A 7,124-nucleotide genomic window follows, 5' to 3' on the forward strand; every position below is an offset into this window, starting at 1 on the left:
TACCTGCCGTGTTCTTTTACCAAGCACTCAAAGCCTTGTGGATGATTTTCCAACTTCAAAGACTCACGGGATCGACCAGAAGTGCTAGTGGAAAGATTGGAGGCAAGAAGTGAACAATCATCTAATGGCTCACCTCTCCATGGCCAAGTTCCATCCCGGGTTGGGCCGCTACAAATCCAACAGTTACGAACACCAAGCTCCTGGACGGTAAGTTGATGTAAATCGACCCATAGGTTATCTCCAAGTCTATGCCTATTGGCTTGTATTCTTGCCCTCTCGTATAAGTTCTTTTGAGACTCGTGGCGAAACGGTGATCATGTTGGTACCACTATACTTAGAACCTGCCCGCAGTGAAATCACTTCCTTCACTAGAGGGTCTCCTGGTTTGATAATTTGGAGGCACAGAAGGGTCCCGGGGGGGGGGGGGGGTGGGGGGCAGGACAGAAAGAATCTATTTCTTGACCTACCTAGGGGAGAACCCTCTCCTAGACTTAGAAAAATGGTATATGTCTCGGAGGCAAAAGAACAATTGTCGTTCTTTCTTGGGACTACACAACCCTCCTTCGTCCCCATCCACTTCTCAAAATACTTAATCTCCCTAAGCTCAACATCATTACCCGAAGTGCTGCCCCTCTTCCAAAAGGACTTAACACATTGGGAGCAAGATGGAGTGGAGGCGAAAGCAATGGGGAAAATAAAGAAAAATACAAACAAGGACATTATTATTATACACAAATCAAATTTTTCGTCGCAGGGTGAGCTTGATGTCACTAGGATGTCACTCCAACTGCCAGTATGAGCCTTCTAGGTCAGTGGAGATATTCTCGAGGGGCTGGTGATAACGTTTCACCCTCTGGACATGAGTCCACCCTTTTTCACACGTATGTACAGCAGTATCTGTAACTAGAAGGACACAAAAAGGACCATCCCAGGTTGGCGACAACTTAACATCTTTCCAACTCTTTATCAATACCCAGCCACCGGGTTGAATGATATGTATGGGGAATTCCAAAGGCGGCGTCTGCGCTAGAATCCCCCTTCTTCTCAGATCAGCCAACGTGGTGGAAAGCTCCTGCAGATACTTAGATATAAATTGGTCATTTGCCTCCAGTATTGGGAGGTCTGTATGGGAGCCCAGATAAGGAAGGCTGAACATCATTTTATATGGGGAGACGGCAATATCACGACGGGGAGCGGTACGAGTACGAATCAAAGGCAGGGGTAAACATTTAAACCAGGAGAGACCTGTCTCAGCACACAGGCGGGTGAGCTGAAGTTTACTCCCATGGATGCCTCCTTTGCGACCTCATCTGCCTGTCTGTTACCTCGGTCTTCGGGGCTTTCCCCTACCTGATGTCCCCGGACATGGACCATGGCCACCTCCTTAGGCAGCATTAAAGCATCCAAACATTTGATTATTAAATTTTCATGGACTAATTTTTGGCCCTTTCCTGTAATTAATCCCCGTTTCTTCCAAATTTTTCCAAAGGTATGTACAATTCCAAAAGCATATTTAGAATCTGTGTAAATTGTTCCTACTTTCCCCTGTAGTCCCTGGAAGGCTCGACACAGTGCATATAATTCGCATGTCTGAGCCGACCAGAGACCGGGGAGGCGACCAGCTTCGATAACAGAACCATCTTTTCCATCCACTATGCCATATCCACTGTAACGGGTTCCTTCTATACAACGAGAAGAACCATCTATAAACCATCTCTCTCCCTCACACAGAGGCTCATCCCCGAGATCGCCCCGGATCATAGTCTGCAAATCTATTATTTCCAAGCACTCATATTCCATCTGATCATAGGCCGTCTCACTTGACGGAGATACTAAGAATGCAGCTGGGTTTTGGTCCCGATTAGTAACCAGCGTCAGGTCATCTCGGTCCATCAAAATTGCCTCATATTTTAGAATTCTCGAATCAGTCAACCACCTCCCCGCACACTGTAACAGAATAGTTCGGACGGTGTGCAGGGTATGGACAGTTATGGGTGCGCCAAAGGTAATCTTTCGACCCTCTTCTACCAGGACAGTGGTGGCAGCAATAGCCTGGACATACTCCGGCCATCCGCGGCAAACTGGGTCCAATACTTTGGACAAAAACGCCACTGGTTGCCGGAGCCCCATTCGCTCCTGGGTCAATACACCTGTAGCTGCCCCATCCTTTGCATTAGTAAATAAGTCAAATGGTTTATTCAAATCAGGTAATGCCACACTGGAGCCTTGGCGAGACAACTCTTTATCCTCTTAAATCCCTCCATTTCTTCCTCTGTCCAGACAACAAGAGAATTATCTCGGCCAGCTAACTTATCATACAAAAATTTTACCAAACTAGAATAATTTTCTATCCAAATTCGGCAATATCCCACCAGACCAAGGAACTTCCTGAGCTCTCGGGCATCCTTGGGAGGTGGGACCTGCAAAATGCCATGTATTCTCTCCAGGCTTATTCGCCGACACCCCTGACTAATTAGATGGCCCAGGTATTTTACCTCTGGCTGCACAAATTGCAATATCACCTCACTTAGTCTCAGCCCCTTTTCTCCCAGAAAGTTTAACATATCCACCGTATATTGTTTGACAGCCTCCTGTTCTTTTCCTGTGATTAATAAATCATCTACATATTGTATTAGTTGACAGTCTGATCTTTTTGGAGCTTCTTCCAACACTTGTTCTAATACCTGGCCAAACAGATTAGGGGACTCTGTAGAGCCTTGCGGGAGAACTGTCCAGCGATACTGGTTCTTTCGTCCAGTATACAGGTTTTCCCATTCAAAGGCAAACATGTCCCTATTACCCTCATCCAGAGGGCAAGCCCAAAAGGCATCTTTCAGGTCTATCACACTAAACCATTTACTATTTGGATCTATTTTTCCCATAATTGTATAAGGATTAGGCACAACGGGGTATCGGGCCAAAATCACCTTATTTAATTCTCGTAGGTCTTGTACCAGCCGATAAGTACCGTCTGGTTTTCATACTGGCAGTATTGGGGTGTTAAAGAGGGACATACAAGGTTCGAGTAATCCATCCAATAATAATTGATCAATTATGGGTTGCAGTCCCTTCCTTCCCTCCATTGGGGTTCGATATTGCTTTCGTCTGACAATCTGATTGGGGTCTTTTAGCGTGACCCGAAGTCTGCCTTCTTAGCCCACACCTTGGGGTTGATCAACTCGTGATCTTCTTGTGTCAATGTGTAGAACTGGACCCCAATTCCCTTTCCTTGAGGCCGGATCCCGATACCCAATAAATCCTGCAAATCCCGTCCCAGCAGGCAGACTCCTGCCTGGGAAACCAGTAGAATGTCTCCCCTTATTATTTTTTTCTCCATTTGTATCCTAAGGCCCCTTAATTCAGGAACCTCAAAGTTAGATCCCCTGACCCCTGAAATAATCACCCTCCCGTTAAAAACTGTTCCCTTGGGTTTGCTTAAAATACTAGAACGAGCAGCTCCCAAGTCTACCATAAAAATCATATCTTGTTCATGGGGTCCTATGCTTAAGTTTACCAATGGTTCTCCATGCTGCCCCACGGCACTCTTTACAAGAGAACCCTGACTCCCCTAATCTTCTCCTCCATCAGGTCATAGGATCGTGTGTCCCTGGCCCTCTGGGGGCATTCCCTCTTGAAGTGTCCCTCTCTTTTACGATAGTAACAAACCTTGGGCCCTGTCTGCCATCCTTTGTTGGGACCACCTCTTGGAGCCTCCGCTCGTGGTCGGGGACCCTGGGGTTTGTCCCATCCTTCAAATCCTGGCCCTCCTCTTTCTCTCATTCCCATCCATCCGCCCGGACCGTTGGTCCGGCGTCTTTGACTTCCCTGCTGTCCATTTACGACTTCCTTTATCGCCTGCATTAATATCTTCGCCTTTCCTTTCTGCTTATCCTCACTCCTTTGGACATATGCCCTTTGGGCTATTTGTAGGAGCTGGGATAATCCCTGTTCATGCCAATTTTCAGTCTTTTGAAGTTTCTTTCGTATATCTGGGGCTGAGTTTGTAACAAATCCTGTCAAAACTAATTGTTCCCCAACTGGTGACTCTATATCCAATCCTCCATATTGTTGTATTGCTGCCCGCAGTCTAGTCAAAAAGGCCGAGGGGGTTTCCTTTGGGCTCTGGGAAACCTCGAATGCTTTCTTAAAATTCTGTCCTTTTGGTATTGACTCCCTCACTCCCTTTATCAGGTTCACCCTGTATTCTTCCATCCAGGTGCAACCATCTACCGTCCCAGAGGGAATTTGTCCTCTCCAGCAACTGCTCCTGGACCTCCCTGGTGTTCCCGATCCCACATCCTAATTCCAGCTTGTCTAATAATTCCTCTCTCATCTAAAGAAAATAAAGCTTTGAATATAGACATTAACTCGTCCCAGGTGTAAATGTTAGGTCCCAGAAACTGATCTAATTGCTCCGCACTGGCTTGAGGATCTTCAATTAAAGACTTCATTTCCCGTTTAAAATTTCTCACTTCTGTGCTAGTCAAGGGGACATTTACAAAGCCTATTCCACCCCCTGGACCTCCCAAGGGTACCTCGCGAAGGGAAAACATTTGCGCCTGAGAAGTGTCCGGTCCCCAGGCTCCTGATGGAACTGGATCTTTCTTATGATGTCTGGGACCCAAAGCAAATTCCCCAGCCTTCTCTTCGTGAAGTTTTTCACATTGCTCTTCTAATAATACAGTCTGGGTTATATACCTGGGGGATAAGAGGCGGCGAAGTCCTTATCGTGTTTTCTCGTTCATTTTCATTGATGAGTCTCGGAGGGGTTGGAGTGGCAGACATAGGAAGGGGAGGATAACGCGGGCAGGGAGGAGAGGGCAAGGGAGGAGCCGGCTCAGGATATGGTGGCGGTAATGCCTGCAAGGGGTCCCAATTTTCAGGAAGAGGAGCCAAAGGCTCCTGTTCCTTAGATTTCACCGGATCCCTTGTATTCATCACCATCTGGTCAAATTCTACAAACAACCAGCAGGCAGCATAATCTCTACTTTCGGAGTCCTCGGGTCTATGCTCATAAAGCCAGGTATTCAACGCCTGGAATACCCAATCCTCATCCGAACCATATTTTGGCCAAAATACTGAAGACCCCTAAATTGGATTCTCAGGCCACTCATGGCAACAGTACTGGATCATTTTCTTTTTATCTTTCCTGTGGGTCTTTCCCGCACCCCAATTTATCAATTGCATCCCCAATGGGCTTCCCGGGGGAATTCTATCAATCGGTCCTATTCTCAGACCTTTCTTTTTGCTCCCTCCCCCACCCATGGTGGATAAATCAGTCTTACCCGGCTGTCGAGCCTTCCCAGCACGTCACTCGCACGGCTGTCCCGTCCTTTGTTCTCAACGTCTCTTCTCGGATATCATTCGCTACGTCCACTGGCCGGACACTCGATGACCAGGAGTCCGGCTAAATCAGCCGGGGTGCACCAACCCCCTTTCAGACAAGCACCAGTCAGTGGAGGGAGTGTGATCCTGGACGAGCCCCAAGTTGTGAGAAGTGCCTTCACGTTCACAAAATATGCTCGAGACAAAAGTTGAGAACAAAGAACATTTATTTACATTTACAACATTGCAAGGTTGGGTACTCTCCCCCTACCTCGGGAAAGTGCACCGAGGGCGGGAAGCTTCTTTGTTTTTATACATTTTTCAATTCACCTCCCCTTACATTGTTCTTACATTTATCCTTCTTGGATTGGTTTGGCACTTTTCCCTATTCGCCTGACTCTTCACTGACTCCAACTTTCTCCTATCCCGTACTCACACCTCCTTTCCCCACCCCCTATTAAACAAGCACTTTGTGTGTGTACGTGCATATTTCTTAAATTCCTCTGTTATCTTGTTTACTCTGTTCTGCTGTTTTTCATGCGCCATTTTAAACAAAGAACATTTTAGCTTTTTTCTTGCTTTTTCTTTCTACCTTCTATAACTGTTTCAGAACTCCTAACATTAAAATAATAACTGTTTCTAAACTCTTGCTATTAAAATAATAACCATTTCTAAACTCCTTCAATTAAAATAATAACTGTTTCTAAACTCCTACAGTTCCTTTGATCATTCAGCGATCTCGCTGCCCGTGGGAAGAAGCTGTTCTTCAGCCTGGTGGTGCTGGCTTTGATTCTCCTGCATTTCTTCCCAGACAGGGAAGGTCCTGAGTGCGGGGTGGAAGGGGACCCTCGATGAGGCTGTGCGCCCTCCAGTCACTTCGGAAACCTCTGCCCCGCTTTTTCCATTTGGCAGGACAGCCGGGTTGTCCCTTGGAGCAACAGGACGCAGGGAAGGGAGAGCATTCTGGCCGGTACAGAGCCGCCAGCTCTCAGGACAAGAATAAACTCCAGAGGGTTGCGAAACGCGGCCTGCGGCATCACGGGCACCAGACTTCACCCATCCAGGATATCAACACAAGGCGTTGTCTTCAAAAAAGCAGCCTCTATCCTCAAGGACACTCACCACCCAAGCCGTGCCCTCTTCACTCTGCTACCATCAGGGAGGAGGTCCAGGAGCCTGAAGACGAGCACCCAGCAGCACAAAGACGGCTTCTTCCCCTCCGCCATCAGATTCTTCAACGGACAATAAACCCCAGACACGGCCACATCTTTACTTTTTTTTGCAGTATTTTTATTTATTGTTGAAAGGTGGTTAATATAAATATTTTCACTGTGATGCTGCCACAAAACAATGATTTTTGTGACGTGTTCATGACAATAAATTCTGAATTTGACAAAAGCAAATTCTGTGCAACATTAAATCTGTTTTGTTACATGACAATGAAGGAAACTTGAATCTTGAATATTTTTCCCCAAATTACACAATTAGCAATGGTTGTGGCTCAAATTAGAGCATTGCTCAAATTATTTAGAATGTTTTTTTCAATAATTTTTCCCAAATTATTTGCAATCTCTTTATTGCACGTATTGACTTTCGCCTTGGGTTTGGAGCCCTCTGACCTCACCAATATGGCGTCCGTCCGCCGGCCACGCAGACCTTACCAACATGGCCGCTCACAGGGTTGACGGCACCCTCACCAACATGGCCGCCTGCGCGGTCACCTGAGCCCTCACCAACATGGCGCCTTATTTTCTCGCCGGGCGGAGAGCGCTGCGTGGTCAACAGCTCTCGCGAGGCCT

Source organism: Narcine bancroftii, chromosome 5 (assembly GCF_036971445.1).
Source record: "Narcine bancroftii isolate sNarBan1 chromosome 5, sNarBan1.hap1, whole genome shotgun sequence".
In the NCBI taxonomy this organism is placed as follows: domain Eukaryota; kingdom Metazoa; phylum Chordata; class Chondrichthyes; order Torpediniformes; family Narcinidae; genus Narcine; species Narcine bancroftii.